Source organism: Zootoca vivipara, chromosome 2 (assembly GCF_965207765.1).
Source record: "Zootoca vivipara chromosome 2, rZooViv2.hap1.1, whole genome shotgun sequence".
NCBI classification, from domain to species: Eukaryota; Metazoa; Chordata; class Lepidosauria; order Squamata; family Lacertidae; genus Zootoca; species Zootoca vivipara.
In genome coordinates, this window is record NC_142584.1 from 24450488 (window position 1) to 24466927 (window position 16440).

The following is a 16440-nucleotide window of genomic DNA, read 5'->3' on the forward strand; positions in this document are numbered from 1 at the left end:
TCTTCTTCCTCTTCCTCTTCCTCTTCCTCTTCCTCTTCCTCTTCCTCTTCTTCCTGTTTTACCTAAGAGACAGGAAAAGATAGCAGTGTGTTTGTTGGAATTGCAAATTCCAACCCACTGGAAGACTAATGAAACGGGGAATAATTACCCCATGTTAATTGCACTCCTAAAGGTAAAGGTAAAGGGACCCCTGACCATTAGGTCCAGTCGTTGCGCGCTCATCTCGCATTATTGGCCGAGGGAGCCGGCGTTCAGCTTCCAGGTCATGTGGCCAGCATGACAAAGCCGCTTCTGGCAAACCAGAGCAGCACATGGAAACGCCATTTACCTTCCCGCTGTAGCGGTTCCTATTTATCTACTTGCATTTTGACGTGCTTTCGAACTGCTAGGTTGGCAGGACCTGGGACCAAGTTACGGGAGCTCACCCCGTCACAGGGATTCGAACCGCCGACCTTCTGATCAGCAAGCTCTAGGCTCAGTGGTTTAACCCACAGTGCCACCTGGGTCCCTTGGAATTGCACTCCTAAGATATTTTAAATCAACATGGTATTTGTTGTTTCATATTTGATATAGTTCTAAAGCTGGGGCTAGCCAGCCTGGTGCCTTCCGCAGCTCCCATCACGCTTGACCATTGGCCATTCTGGCTGGGGCTGATGTTTACAGGAGTCCAACAATGTCTTGGATGGCCACGGGTCCCCCACTCATTTTAAAGGAACATACAAAAGCGATTAAAAGAGTGGCAAATATAAAACTTTATTCCACCTATGCAATCTAGAGGTCTGTGCAGGGCCGGATTTAGGTTTGATGAGGCCCTAAGCTACTGAAGGTAATGGGGCCCTTTATATTTCCAGCTGTCCTTTGTCAGCAACAAATTGTTGCTGTTTTTTGTGTTGAATATATGCTATATGGTAATTTATGGACTTAATAGGTATCTAAAGCCATTTGCACTTGTTGCCGTGCAACCAGTCCATGCAGAATGTAGGCACCCTATATCTAGAAATGAGCAAACCAGTGATATTTTAGGGAGCAGGCAGGGCCCATTACTTACATCATAGGAGCCTACACAACACAAAACACTGTTGCTGTATGTAGGTTTTGTTTTATTTGTTTTTATCTTATATTTTGGAAATGTACACCCAGTTTTTTCCCATTAGGTTTTGGGGGGGACCCCCAAGAGAGTGGGACCCCAAGTTATAGCTTGTTTAGCTTATACATAAACCTGGCACTCCACTTCCTAAATTTTGGGTGGTAGCATTACCCATCTACAGTATCACATAAGACTTGCATTGCACTTTATATTTCTTTTTTTTTAAATACACTTTATTAATAATAATTATTTACACATATAACATTAACATAGAGAAAAAGAAGTTAAGAAAAAAGAAAAAGACAAAACTTAACAAAAACAATAACTTAAACAGAATAATATAATAACATATAATAATATTATAATATCTCTAAATCATAATTATAACATAACAAAAATAGAGAAACTGACATAAAAAAACCTTAATCGTCAAACAGAACACAAAAACTTATAATAGGACCAGATAAGAATAGACAAGTCATTCTTTCCGAGGGTCATCCATACTTGGCCCCTTATTTTCCCAAATTTTAATCTAAATCATTTTGACCATTAGTGTTAAAAAGCTAACCGCTAACTACCCTCCCTCTGCCCTCTCCCCCTGATGACTTCCAGTCATTCCTATATGTTGATTATCTTTCTTTCTTCTGGTGCATACTCGATTTGATTTTTTTTTTCCTTCTCTCTGATTTCCTTGCCTTTCCTACCTCTGCCACAAGATTCGCTTATTCAACCTTATTTTTCATATAAAATTCGAAGGATTCCCAATTCTTGCCCGCTTTTTCTCTATCCAATCCTTTTGAAATCCCATTTTTAATAGCCAAATTCTTATATCCCACTACTTTCAATAGCCAATCTTTTATGTTTGGAATTTTATCACTTTTCCAATTTTGTGCGATTAGGACTCTGGCGGCTATGGTGCTATACATTACCACGCATCTATTTTCAGCCTTAATTTCGTCACTTAACATACTCAAAAGAAATATTTCCGGATCTTTCTTGAATGATGTTTTGGTTATCTTTTTTAACTCCTTATATATTTCATCCCAAAAATTTCTTATTTTTTTACACCACCACCAGACATGTATAAATGTTCCAGTTTCTTCCTTGCACCTCCAGCAGGACTTATCATTTCCCTTGTATATCTTTGCCAGGCGCACCGGGGTTAGATACCACCTAAATTGCATTTTGCAGATATTTTCCTTTAAATCATAACTAGTTATCATTTTGATATCCCTTGTCCATAATTTTCCCCAATTTTCATACATTATTGGTTTACTCACATCTTGTGCCCATTTGACCATTACATCTTTTGTTAATTCATCTTTGGTTTCCCATTCCAGAATCAATTCATACAAATTTTTTATAAATTTATTTCCCCCTTCCAATATTATTTTACCAAATTTAGACATCTCTTTTTCGAAGCCAATTATCTTATCTTTTTTAAATCTTTCATTAATTTCAAAATATTGTAACCACACATTGCAATATTTTCTAATTTCATTATAATCTTTTAATTTTAAATTCCCATCTACCTTTTCTAATAATTCATTATATGTTGGCCAGTTGTTTTCCATATTTATTTTTTTAACTGATATTATTTCTTTAGGTGATATCCATCGGCTCCAATATCCCCCTGTATTTTATCCATGTTCTGTAGATTGATTTCCTAATAATGTTGTTCCACAAGGCATTGTGTACATTTAATTTTTCTCTTGACAAATGCCAGTGCCAACCAAACCCCAGCCCAGCACCTTCAAGGTCCAGAACTTCACTATCTTTTAACTCAATCCATTCTTTTAGCCAAAATAGGGCAGCCGCGTCATGATACAATTTGAAATCCGGTAAATTTAATCCACCTCTTTCTTTTTTGTCAATTAATACTTTATATCTGATCCTCGGCTTTTTCCCATCCCAAATAAATTTGCTAATATCTTTTTTCCAATTATCGAAGCATTTGGACCCTCCCAAGATTGGTAGGTTTTGAAATAAAAACATCATCGTTGGTAGCACACTCATTTTTATGACGGAAATTCTACCTAACAGTGAGATTTTTAACTTTGTCCACGTTTCCATTTTTCTTTTAATCTCTTTCCAGGTTTTTTCATAATTGTCTTGGATTAAATTTATATTATTTGCTGTCATGTAGATTCCTAAATATTTTATTTTTTTCTTAATTTCAATGCCAGTTATCTCTTGTAATTCTTTCTTTTCTGCTTCTTCCATATTTTTTGTTATTTTTTGCACTTTATATTTCTGTATTAACCAAGGTTTCTAACTTTTAAGCCAACCACAGTAGTTGTGGGTTTTAACCAGTGCTATTTTCCAAGAAAAAGAGGAGCCGGAAATCCCTTTTTCTCCTGTAATGGCAATGGCACCCACCTGAGAAATGCTGGAACTGAGTTCCAGTGAGTTCTGCCTGAAAAAATGCCCTCGTTTGCACAGCAGTCCTTTAGCCTGGGAGTTAGCAACCCCGGTCTCAAGGGAATGAGAATGCCCCCTCCCCAAGTTAACATGTGACTTCTGTAAAAAGCAAAAGCAAAGCATGTCTCAGCAACCTGGAAGATGGCAAGAAGAGCATGGATAGGAATGACCCGATAGACAAAACTTACTTTGGATGTTCAAAATTATTCAAAGCCCCCCCCCCCCTACATAAGCTTGGTAATCACAAGATAAGAGAACAGGTTTTTTTTATAAAAAAAGAATTGTAAATGCGATAAAATGTAGGAAACAAAAGGGGGAGAACAAAGGAACAGTTTTCACAGCGCAGCATTGTAATGCATGATCTAAAAAGGGATCTGAGTAGGAACAGGTGTTGCAGGTGTGTTTCTTTGAATGTATCTTCCTCTGGTGGCAATGCCAAGTCATGCGGGTGACATGTGAGGCTGCACTCTGTGTACACTTACTTGGGTGTAAGTTCCATTGAACTCGGCAGGACAAACTTCCAAGTAAACATGTGTGTAGGACTGGCTTTGTACATTGCAATCTTATACGAGCTTGCTTGCGATGAAGCCCCCCCCCCCCCCATTGCACATACTGGGACTGGACTTCTGAATCAATATTCATCGGGTTGGCTCTGCATAGCAGTTATTCAAAGGGCTCGTTCACACATCCGCCTGCAACCCTTACAGTGAGAGGCAGCTGAATCGATGACCTGTCTATTGAAAAGCGCCAGAGATGGAACTTGGGTATTTGTGGTGATCCACTCAAGCTTGCAGCTCATTCCTTTATGCTGCGAGAATCAGGTAACGAACATGACACGCCTGTGAATCAAGCTATGAGACAACAATGGGTGCCTTAGAAGAGGATGGATGCATTTGGTAGAACAGGTTGGTGACAAATGCTGCATTTGGCCTTGGCTCCTTCTGCACCCTAGTGCATTTGGATCAAGTTTATTCAGTAGTTATGAATATCTCAGTGACATGCACAACAGGCATTATTATTTCTTGCTATTATTCCAATGTTTTGGTCACTTGGAAACATAAATAGACTCTGAGCAACTCACAGTACTTGCCTACTAGGAGCCATTTCTTTTCCCACATCCCATGCCTTCAGCACAGCTGCACAGGAGTGCAGAAGGAAATGAGTTTTAATTTGAAACAGCCTTTCAAGCGGCCTTCCCATCTAGTGGCCTCAGCATAAGACAGGCACCCCCAAACTTCGGCCCTCCAGATGTTTTGGACTACAATTCCCATCATCCCTGACCACTGGTCCTGTTAGCTAGGGATCATGGGAGTTGTAGGCCAAAACATCTGGAGGGCTGCAGTTTGGGGATGCCTGGCATAAGAAAATGCACTTAGCTTTAAGAAAGGGCACATGCAAAAAGAACAGGTCAAGGGACCATTGCTGCATTGAAGCATTCAGGGCAGTGAAATCTGGAACATACCATGGAAAGCTTTAGAAAGATCTCTCCTGGGTTACTAGGAAGAAGAATGGCAGATGAGGTTGATCTTTATTCATTTTGTAAAGGAAAATACATGGGACAAACAGCTACAAAGGCACCTTCTTGGTGGGTAGGTGTGTGGGGGTAGATAATAATCTTTTCAAAGATGATTTAAGCCGAAAGGTATTTTGTGTGTAGGGTAAGCCTGAAATTGTGCATTTTCCAGGTTCTGATGATGATGATTATTTTGTCACTCACAAGTTTGGCAAATTCTTGCTAGTTTACACTGTTCAGTCCTTGGGAAGGAAGGAAAACATGGCCAAATGATGGGTGGAGATATGTCACAAGGAAGGCCAGTTCAATTGTTGAATAGAGGTATCTCCACTCATTATGCAGGAGCAAATGAGTGATCTGGTGCAAAGTAATTATTCAATATCAATTAAACTGGATCAGTTTTTCACTTTAAAATTCTCACCTGAAAACATCAGGAGACGGGATATTCCCGCCCCGCCATAGCCTTGCTTCTCTCCCTTTACAAGCAACCTGAAGCTTTTTCTTCCTCTTATCCCTGTGATGCCAGGAACAGCTTTGCCTCACGTGTGAAGTGATCCTCGGACATGGACACCAGCAGGATATAAAAGGGATCTCCCTGCAGCTCCAGAACATATAGACACGGGCTCCATTGGATCCTTGTTTAGCACCCAGCTGTTAACGAGCAGAATTGTTTGAAAAGATGAGAAGAGAAAAGCATGAAAACTCATAATGAGAGTTCGGTTTTTCGTTGACCCACAGTCCTCTTCTGTCTCATGTGGCGTATGGGCTGATTCAGAGCTATTTGCAGATGTCCTCGCCTGTTATTTTGCATCTTTGTTCTGAGGGTGTGTCGCAAATTACTCCCCAAAATACTCGGTGTGGGCTTGCATTTGTTTCTGCCCAAAACCCACATACAAGGGACAGGAAAGGGAACAGAGAGTTAACTTGGAAAGGCAACACTTCTCCTCAAAAACCACACACTCGCCCTCCTGGCAGTTTGAGAGTATTTGGAGGCAGGAGAGTTTCCAAAAAAGAATTTCTCCCCACCCTAGCCTCCTGCTGCCCTATTAACCCCCCAACTCCTTGCTCAGGAAACAGCCTTAGCTTTTGGATGCAATTGCTTTCCAGCATCCAATGTATTGCAGCTGGAGCTGCCACATCCCCAGTGATAATTGCATGTTGAATCTGATTTAATTACCCTGGGAGGTTCCAAGGACCCCCTGGGAGAATCAGCGCTAAAGAGAGAGTGGGGATGAAAAACGACTTCTGTCATTCTGATCAGAAACAGTTATTGGTGAAACTCATCAGTGTCCTCCGATGTAATGCCCTCTTGTGACTGAGATGTACTTTGCTTCTGATGTGGTTAATAATTTGTTTCTCTTAGCAATAAGGTAAGTCAGAGTTGAAATGAATAAATATCCTCCCCTCTCTTTCCCCTCAGGTCGCCTATTTTCCTTGCAAGAACTCCCTTCCCTTTTAGTATTACTGTCCATGGGATTTCACCCAGCGTTTCCCTAAGCTTTCTGAAGTCGGCTTTCTTAAAGTCTAGAATTTGGACCTTAGTATGCTTGGTTGCTCCTTTCCGCTGGATAATAAACTCCAGAAGAGCATGGTCACTCCCACCTAATGATCCTGCCACTTCTACCCCACTAACCAAGTCATCACTATTGGTTAGGACCAGATCTAAAATGGCTGATCCTCTTGTTGCTTCTCCCACTTTCTGGACAATGAAGTTGTCTGCAAGGCCAGTGAGGAATCTGTTCGACCTTATGCTCTTGGCTGAGTTTGACATCCAACAAATATCAGGATAGTTGAAATCCCCCATTACTACTATCTCACTTCCTTTGGAATGCTTGGCCATCTGTTCCAGGAGTCTCCTTCTTTGGAGGTCTTTAAGCAGAGGCTTGACAGCCATCTGTCAGGAATGCTTTGATGGTGTTTCCTGCTTGGCAGGGGGTTGGACTGGATGGCCCTTGTGGTCTCTTCCAACTCTATGATTCTATGATTCTATGAACTGTGAAAATGCAGATATCCAATAACCATTATTTGGCCATGTAAGCTGGTCAAGTCCCTTCCTGGACAAAATGAATTAGAGGTTCCTTTCCTTCATTTAAGTAGTGCTGGATATTGAGCAACTGCATTGCCGGCTAACACCCACGGTGTCCACTTTATGACTTTTCCAGTCCAAACATTTCTCTTTCCCATCTGACTCCCTGACACTGAGATCCAGCACCGAGGGCCTTCTGGCGGTTCCCTCATTGCGAGAAGTTGAGGTTACAGGGAACCAGAGAGAGGGCCTGCTCGGCGGTGGCACCCGCCCTGTGGAACGCCCTTCCAACAGATGTCAAGGAAATAAGCAGCTATTCTATTTTTAAAAGACATCTGAAGGCAGCCCTGTTTAGGGAAGTTTTTAATATTTAATGCTGTATTGTTTTAATATTCGATTGGGAGCCGCCCAGAGTGGCTGGGGAGACTCAGCCAGATGGGCAGGGTACAAACAATAAATAATAATGATGATAATAATGCTCTGAAGGTACAGGAAGCTCTGCTTAAAACGAGAATCTGTGCTTTGCTCTTAAAAAACAAACAAAAACAACCAACCCATGTAATTTAACCTGTTGCATCATACTGGAATTGGGCCTAATTGTGCGGGGAGGCAATTACGGTATCTTCTGTTCCTGCCTTAGGCTGTGGTGCAAGACTCTGCAAGTGTCCCTATTTTCCAGGGACAGTCCCAGATTTGCAGATGTCATCCTGGATTGTGATTTGATCCCAGAATGTCCAGCTTTTCCTTACGACGTCCCTATTTCCATCGGAGAAATGTTGGTAGCCCTGTATAGGGAAGTTTTTTTAATGTTTAATTTTTAATATGTTTTTATATGTGTTGGAAGCTGTGCTGTCAGAGTGCAGAGGGCAGTCAGATGAGTGGGGTATAAATAGCAAAAAAGTGGGTTTTTTGAGGTTTTTTTAAATTGGGTTGTTTTTATTTTGATTATGGATTTTGTGGTTTTATATTTTGATTTTATTCTGTAAACCACCATGTGGTATAGGGTGGAATTATTATTATTATTATTATTATTATTATTATTATTATTATTACAGGTAGGTAGCCGTGTTGGTCTGACGTAGTCAAAACAAAAATAAAAAAATTCCTTCCAGTTTGTCATATGACAAACCTAGTTAGTCTCTAAGGTGCTACTGGAAGGAATTTTAATAATAATAATAATAATAATAATAATAATAATAATAATAAGGTGTCCCTATTATTATTTTTATAGAAATGTTGGAGGATATGTAGTGCAGTTAGATAATTTTAGACTTGACTTAAATTTTCTATCTGGTACTCCAACAGATGGTGATGTGTATTCCTTCACTTATTTCAAAATATAAATAGCCAGCTGCACTGTGTTTGGTGGCTGTGTTGTTCAAGCGGGCCATGAACCTCTGCTCTATTGTCTTATGTGGGTGGAACCGCCAGCCCTAGACATACAACACTTTCCCTCTGTGACAGGGGATTCAGGAGCTCTGCCCCCGGAACTCTACGTGGAGCTACCTTTGAAGGTGACCCGGAAGCTACAACTAATCCAGAATGTGCCAGTAGACTGGTGACTGGGAGTGGCTGCCGAGACCATATAACACCAGTTCTGAAAGACCTATATTGGCTGCCAGTACATTTCCAAGCACAATTCAAAGTGTTGGTGCTGACCTTTAAAGCCCCGAAGGAGCATCTTCACCTCCATCGTTCGGCCCGGACACTGAGGTCCAGCTCCGAGGGCCTTATGGAAGTTCCCTCACTGCGAGAAGCGAGGTTCCAGGGAACCAGGTAGAGGGCCTTCTCAGTAGTGGCGCCCGCCCTGTGGAACGCCCTCCCATCAGGTGTCGAGGAAATAAACAACTACCTGACTTTTAGAAGACATCTGAAGGCAGCCCTCTTTAGGGAAGTTTTTAATATTTGATGTTTTATCGTGTTTTCAATATTCTGTTGGGAGCTTCCCAGAGTGGCTGGGGCATAAATAAATATATCATCATCATCATCATCCAGTTCATGTTTTGACCTTAATGCTCTCAGTTTGAAGATTAATCAAGCTGTCTAGAGGTTCCATGAAACTCTTAATGTTGTTATACAGGCATATTATTTATTTGCGAGCAGAAACTGCTGAGGAAGACAGCGCAGTTGAAATGCATCCAGCGCAGTTGAAATGCATACAGCAATGATTTAATGTTTGTAGACGGATTTTATTGATACCTCATTATTAATAAAGTATATGAATTATATGCATGTTTATAGAGCCTTTTTTGGGGGTGGTGCAGTGTCGTGTAATGAAGTGTATTAAGAACTTTCTATTCTTGTAGTAGATGCTGTGCCCTTTTATTTTGGACCCTCTAAGGGTATAATAATAATAATAATAATAATAATAATAATAATAATAATAATAATATATTATTTATACCCCACCCATCTGGCTGGGTTTCCCCACCCACTCTGGGTGGCTTACAACAGAAAAATAAAATAAAATAATCTATTAAACATTAAAAGCCTCCCTAAACAGGGCTGCCTTCAGATGTCTTCTAAAAATCTGGTAGCTGTTGGGTTTTTTTTTACATCTGATGGGAGGGCATTCCACAGAGCGGGCGCCACCACCGAGAAGGCCCTCTGCCTGGTTCCCTGCAACTTGGCTTCTCGCAATGAGGGAACTGCCAGAAGGCCCTCGGTACTGGACCTCAGTGTCCGGGCCGAACGATGGGGGGTGGAGACGCTCCTTCAGGTATACTGGACCAATAGAATGCTCTATCTCAGGTATACTAGAGATAGAATGCCAAAATGTGAGTATGGTCTTGTTATATCTTTATATAAATGTGTGTGTGTGTGTGTGTGTGTGTGTGTGTGTGTATTTACTCTTCTCCTTTTTTTCCCACTCACTGAAAGTTTTTTTTTTTTAATAGAAAGCACAGTGGGAAAGAAACAGGCAAAAATAACCAGGGAAAGCTCAACAGGAATAATTGTAGCTTGTATTGAAAACAGGAGCAAAGCAGTCATTGTCAAGAGCACAGCCAAGGCAGTTCCCAAAAGGTTCTATTCATGAATGCAACTTATGATGGAATATTAATTCATGCAGAAGCAGAGAGAAAGTTGTTAAGTTGATGAGGGGAAGGACAGGAGAACAGAGTCTCAGGCTAGGGTTGCCATATTTGGAAGAGCAAAAATAGAGGATGCTATGACGGCCATTCAAAGCAAATGGATGCGATTTGTATCAAGTTTTACCCCTGGAAAAGAGGACGCGTCCTAGAAGAAGAAGACACATGGCAACCCTAGATAAGCAAAAGCACTATTGTATATTATTATTATTATTATTATTATTATTATTATTATTTATTATTATTTATACCCTGCCCATCTGGCTGGGTTTCCCCAGCCACTCTGGGCGGCTTCCAACAGAAACATGAAATAAAATAATCTATTAAACATTAAAAGCCTTCCTAAACAGGGCTGCCTTTAGATGTCTTCTAAAAATCTGGTAGCTGATTTTCTCTGTTGGGAGGGCGTTCCACAGGGCGGGTGCCACCACCGAGAAGGCCCTCTGCCTGGTTCCCCGCAACTTGGCTTCTCGCAATGAGGGAACCGCCAGAAGGCCCTCGGCGCTGGACCTCAGTGTCCGGGCAGAACTATGGGGGTGGAGACGCTCCTTCAGGTATCCTGGACCGAGGCCATTTAGGGCTTTAAAGGTCAGCACCAACACTTTGAACTGCGCTCAGAAACGTACTGGGAGCCAATGTACAAGTGATAAAGGAAGGCCTCCCGCACTAATCCTGTGGCCATGCAAGAAGCCTCCCATGTAATAAGTAGGCATGGATGAGTTCTGCAGAGCACTCCCAATTTTTATTTGGGCTTGACCGAAGAGCTTCAGAATATAGCATGTTTGGCTTTTTAAAAATAATATTTTGTTGCTGGGTTTTATTTTTTTTATTTGTTTGTTTTTCAAATTTTGCTGCTCCCCACTGCTTTTCCTTTCCTTTTCTTTTTTTAACTCAAATCTGACTTCTTTTTCTAATTGCTTGGTGGTTTTGTGTGTGTGTGTGTGTGTGTGTGTTTTAAGGCCTATGGTGAGAAGGACCAAAGAAGTAAATTGTGATCTCCTTTGGTATTTGCTGCTTTGATCCACTAATGCTTTGTTGGAGTTGATATTGGAGTTGATATTGATAATGGTCAGAAACCTGACCATTGTTGGCTTTCTGGATTCTTATAGCTCTTGAGCAGTAGAATTGGGGGGGAGCAGGAAGCAGAGGCTTCTGTTGCTATTAGGCAGCTGAAATACAGCTGAGATGTATAAAAGAATGAGGCTGGTAGTTGGCTGTGAAGATCACTAAACTGAAGAAATATTTGCAAAATTCAGAAGCAGGTGACAGTCTTGGATATTAGAGAAGGGCTGCATTTGGGAGGGAAGAGTCATAGCACTAGTGGACATTCAAAGCCAGTGATTGTGCTGTAAAATATCAACTCTCTTTAGGTTAAGGTTGCCAGACTCAATAGAGGACGGGACTTCTGTGCCTTTAATTGCCCTGGTATTAAGGAAACCTTAAAGAGAAACCAGAAGACCCTTTGTTTAATTTCCAAGCAAAGGGTCTGCTGGTTTCTCTTTAAGGTTTCCAGACTCAAAAGAGAGCAGGGCAATTGAAGGCACAGAAGTCCTGTCCTCTATTGAGTCTGGCAACCCTACTTTAGGTTTCTAGGAAACATTACATTCTACTAAGTGAATTTCCGAAACCGACTTGAAACGTTATAAATATAGTGTTATATTATGTCTGCATTTTCACACTCACTAAACACCATTAACATTGCAGGACTTGAAACGGAAGCTATTTTTATCGCCGTAAAGTGGATAATGACTGAAGAGGTCTTCATTCTTATTTTAGACACGAGGCTCCAAAAATAAATAAATAAATGTTACTCTGTTATCCAACTTAGTGTCTTCCAGAATTGCTGGACTAAAGTTCCCATCATTATTTCATTTTTTAAACTTACAAAGTCTATATCACCAATTCACACACTATAACATGGCAGTACCGAATATTTGCCATGCTGGCAGGGGCACGTGGAAGTTGAGGTTCAATAATAACATGTGAAAGGAACCAGGTTGGGAAAGGCTGAATTGTGGCATACACAAGAAATATATGATTGGGTAACCTTGCTATTGATTGCTAGTGATGGGGGTGAAGTTCTCCTGAGCCAGGCTCAGAATCAAAATCTGGAGGTCTGTGAAGGAAAGGTATTAGAAGCCTCCAAATTTTATTCTGTATTGGTTAAAAACCAGAACAGGTATTCTGAAAGAAAATATGATGAAGATGATGTATAGGTGGTATCTTACACTGGTAAAACTAGCTAAGATTTATCATAAACAGGATAATAAATGTTGGAAATGTAAGAATGTGGAAGGAACCTTTTACCATATGTGGTAGACTTGTCCCCAAGGAAAGAGCTTCTGGGATAAGATTTATAATGAATTGAAGAAAGTGTTAAGAAACCAGAGGCCTTTTTACTGGGGATAATTAGAGAGGAATTACCCAAGAAAGATATTACCTTTTTTTGTATGCCACAACAGCAGCTAGAATTGTATTAGCAAGGAATTGGAAAAATGAAGATATAGCCATGGTGGACGATTGGCAGATGAAGCTGATAGAATTCATGGAACTGTCCAAGCTCAAAGGGGGACTCCGGGACCAGGGGGCAGAATCGGTGGAAGAAGATTGGAAGAAATGTAAAGTTTATTTAGAAAAGAATTGTAAGATTAGTAGTTTTTAGCAAGGGATTTGGAAGTAAAAGGAGGTTGTAGAAGGGTTTCAGTTAAGTTTATTAGGTATTAAGATTTAGTTAAGTGTTATTATTGTATTGAATTTTAAGATATAATTAGAATAGAATTGTATTTTGAGATAGATATAAATAGGTTTAGATAATTGTTAAAAAGAATGGAATTAAGATTTGGAAAGTACTAAGGAAGTAAGATAAGGACACGTAGTTGGGAGGGAATGGAGGAAGTCGACAAAGATTTGCAATATAAGATTGATTTGATATTTCTTCTTTTTTACTGTAATATTTCATTTTGTTGTGTATTTTTGTGCTTCTCTTTCTGTTTTTTTTCTGTTGTGTTTCTATAAAATCAATAAATATATGTTAAAAATAAATAAATCAGAACAGGTATTATATAGTTCTCCCTCAACCTGCGGCCATTTTAGGTGGGGCACTGAAGAAAGCCCCTCTACACACCACTTTTGCTCCCGCTGCTTGCAAGGGAAGAGTTTGGGGAAATGTCTAGGCTAGTGGGGACAGAGAGGAGGGCTGTTTGTTTCTTGAACCTCCATTTTGAAGTTCTTCTTGGTGGGTGTTTATATATATATATATATATATATATATATATATATATATATATATATATCCCTTTTGTCATTATGAGTTGCGCAAGGCTAATCTATCCTCTAGTTACACTGGCTGGGCAAGGACAGGACTGCAACTCATTCTTCTATGCCAGCATAGCTCCAAGTTATGACAGTGCAATGAAGTTACACTGTTGTCATTGGAACTTAGTTAGTGTAGGTTCTTAACATGTTGGGCTACAACTCCCATCACCCCTGACTACTTGCCATGCTGGTGGGGCCAGTGGGTGTTAGAGACCCAACAACAGCAATGGAAGAATCAAAGGCTTCACACGCCTGGCATAAGTACTATGCTGTCATAAGCACAAAGGTGTGAAGGGGAGAGCTGGAGCTGGAGGGAGTATCAGGGAAGGAGCTAGCACCTCTTCCCTCTCTCTGGGATACATCTCCCACCAGATCAAATCTGCACCAACAAAACAGTTGGACTAAAGGAGAAGTTAGGGACCCAGGTGGCGCTGTGGGTTAAACCACAGAGTCTAGGGCTTGCTGATCAGAAGGTCGGCGGTTTGAATCCCTGCGACAGGGTGAGCTCCCGTTGCTCGGTCCCAGCTCCTGCCCACCTAGCAGTTCGAAAGCACATCAAAGTGCAAGTAGATAAATAGGGGCCGCTCCGGCGGGAAGGTAAACGGCGTTTCCGTGTGCTGCTCTGGTTCGCCAGAAGCAGCTTTGTCATGCTGGCCACATGATCCGGAAGCTGTCTGCGGACAAACACCGGCTCCCTCGGCCTATAGAGCGAGATGAACGCCGGAACCCCAGAGTCGGACACGACTGGACCTGATGGTCAGGGGCCCTTTAAAGGAGAAGTTATCTGCATCCACCCCACCTCAGTCCCCATGGGAGAATAAGATATCAATTAAGGGGTCAACCCTGTCACAACAGCAGCAATATCTAAGCACAAAGGTAACGCAGCTCTGCTATATGAAGATGCACAGCAAGGCGCAACGTCACTTTGCTTCCATTTCTAAAGAGCTACCCGTAGGAACATGCAAGTGGGGAGTTTGGCTCAAGGACACTTTGAACAAAGGGAGCACTTCACACATACTAGAAATAGCCAAGGACAACAGAAAAGATAGTAAGGTGGATGATTAACTCTTGTCTTCTCAGAAACCTTAAATGTATCCTGCCTGAGAACTCTCTCCACAGCCACCCAAGAGAAACTTCAAGTCCAGTTTGGCATCATTGCTTCATTAGAGAGGTGATGGCCCAAGCAAGAACTAAACTAGGATCCAGTTTCCGGAAGACAGGAAGGTGAGGCAAGACAAGTGCCTTGGAGAGGGATCGAGGTCTGGATTTCACGGCCATGGTTAGTGATCCTGCAGCTAAGGCAGAGCACAGGAGTTGCTTCAGTAGTGTCCTGGATCAGATCTTTATAGCCCAGGTTAGTTATTATAGGTCCCAACTTTTGGTTGTTGCATCTGGCCAGTCAAAATTTTAATTTTGAAGCATTGCTGTGTTTTGGAGGGTTATTGCTTTGCAAAGTGGAGATTAGTTGGTTTGCCTTTAAATGTGAATTCAATAAAAATTTCTCCCCCATCCCAACTTAAGGATGAGAGAGTGCCTGCCCCAGGGTCATGTACTGAGCTTTGTGGTTGAGTGACAACTGAGCAACATGGTATAGTGGTTGTGGCAGCTGTGACAATTGCTCTCACAGTCATATCCTTGTGCAGCCTGGCCCCTGACCTGTCCTTGGCTCCACCTAGTCACCAGAAAACTGTAAATAAAAATTGGCAAGCCTGTCTAGCTGTGTGGTACAGATAGCAAGTGGTACAGCTCCACGTGATGCTCCTCCAACTTGTTAAATCAGGGTGAAAATGAGTTTGGCAGGGGACTTGGATATATCAACCCACAAAACAACCCTCCCACCCACCCCCCGACTTTGGGTTTTTCTCTCATGTGCAATTTTTTTCTTTCTCTTTTTAAAGAAAACATTTCAGAGCTCAATCTTCTCTTGCAGTCAGCATAAAATTAAATGGCTGGGGAGATGTGGGGGGAATAATGAGGCACTCTCTCTCTCTCTCTCTCTCTCACACACACACACACACACAGAGAGAGAGAGAGAGAGAGAGGTAAACATGCCACAGTGCAGTTAGTACTGCTTTGGGAGAGAGAATTTGTGTTACATTGGAGACTTTTTGATTCACTCTCTTAATATTGGCATCATGAGGGGACAAAAGCAGGGACTATGGTTGTTTAGTAACAAGTCTGGGCTTCGTTCTAAGACATTTTACATTTCCTTTTGCTGCTGTTGTTGTTTTAACACTAAAGCGGCTGAAACAGGTAGGCTGGAGCCAGAATGGGGGGGGGGATATTTATTTATTTTTCTGAGGGATCAATTTTTTTAGGAGCATCAAATTTTTAGATGCCAGCCAGCCCAACTTAGAGAAAAGGAAGTAGTTCAGGTGCCCTCATTGACCTCCTCACACTTCTAGATGCTTGGCAACCAGAAGACTGACATTTCCCTAGCTCCAGGTATAGCATGTAGTAGGAGAGGTTGCTAAGCTAAACTAGGATTGGTATGGGGGAAATTGGCCACACACAGAAATCTGATTATTTACAGTATATTCACTAGAATGTGAACAAGAAGGCGTGAGATCTTGTACAGTGGAACCTCGGTTTATGAACACCTCGGTTTACGAATTTTCAGTTTGCGAACGCCGCGGACCCATCTGGAACGGATTAATTCACTTTCCATTACTTTCAATGGGAAAGTTCACTTCAGTTTATGAACGCTTCAGTTTATGAACAGACTTCCGGAACCAATTACACCCATGCTTCGGGTTAAGTACGCTTCAGGTTGAGTACTCCGCGGACCTGTCTGGAACGGATTAATCCACTTTCCATTACTTTCAATGGGAAAGTTCGCTTCAGTTTATGAATGCTTCAGTTTATGAACAGACTTCCGGAACCAATTGTGTTCATAAACCAAGGTACCACTGTATATGAAACAGCAGGTGTGGGGAACCTTTGGCTCTCTAGGATGTTGCTGAACTTCAACTTCCATCAGCCCCTGCAA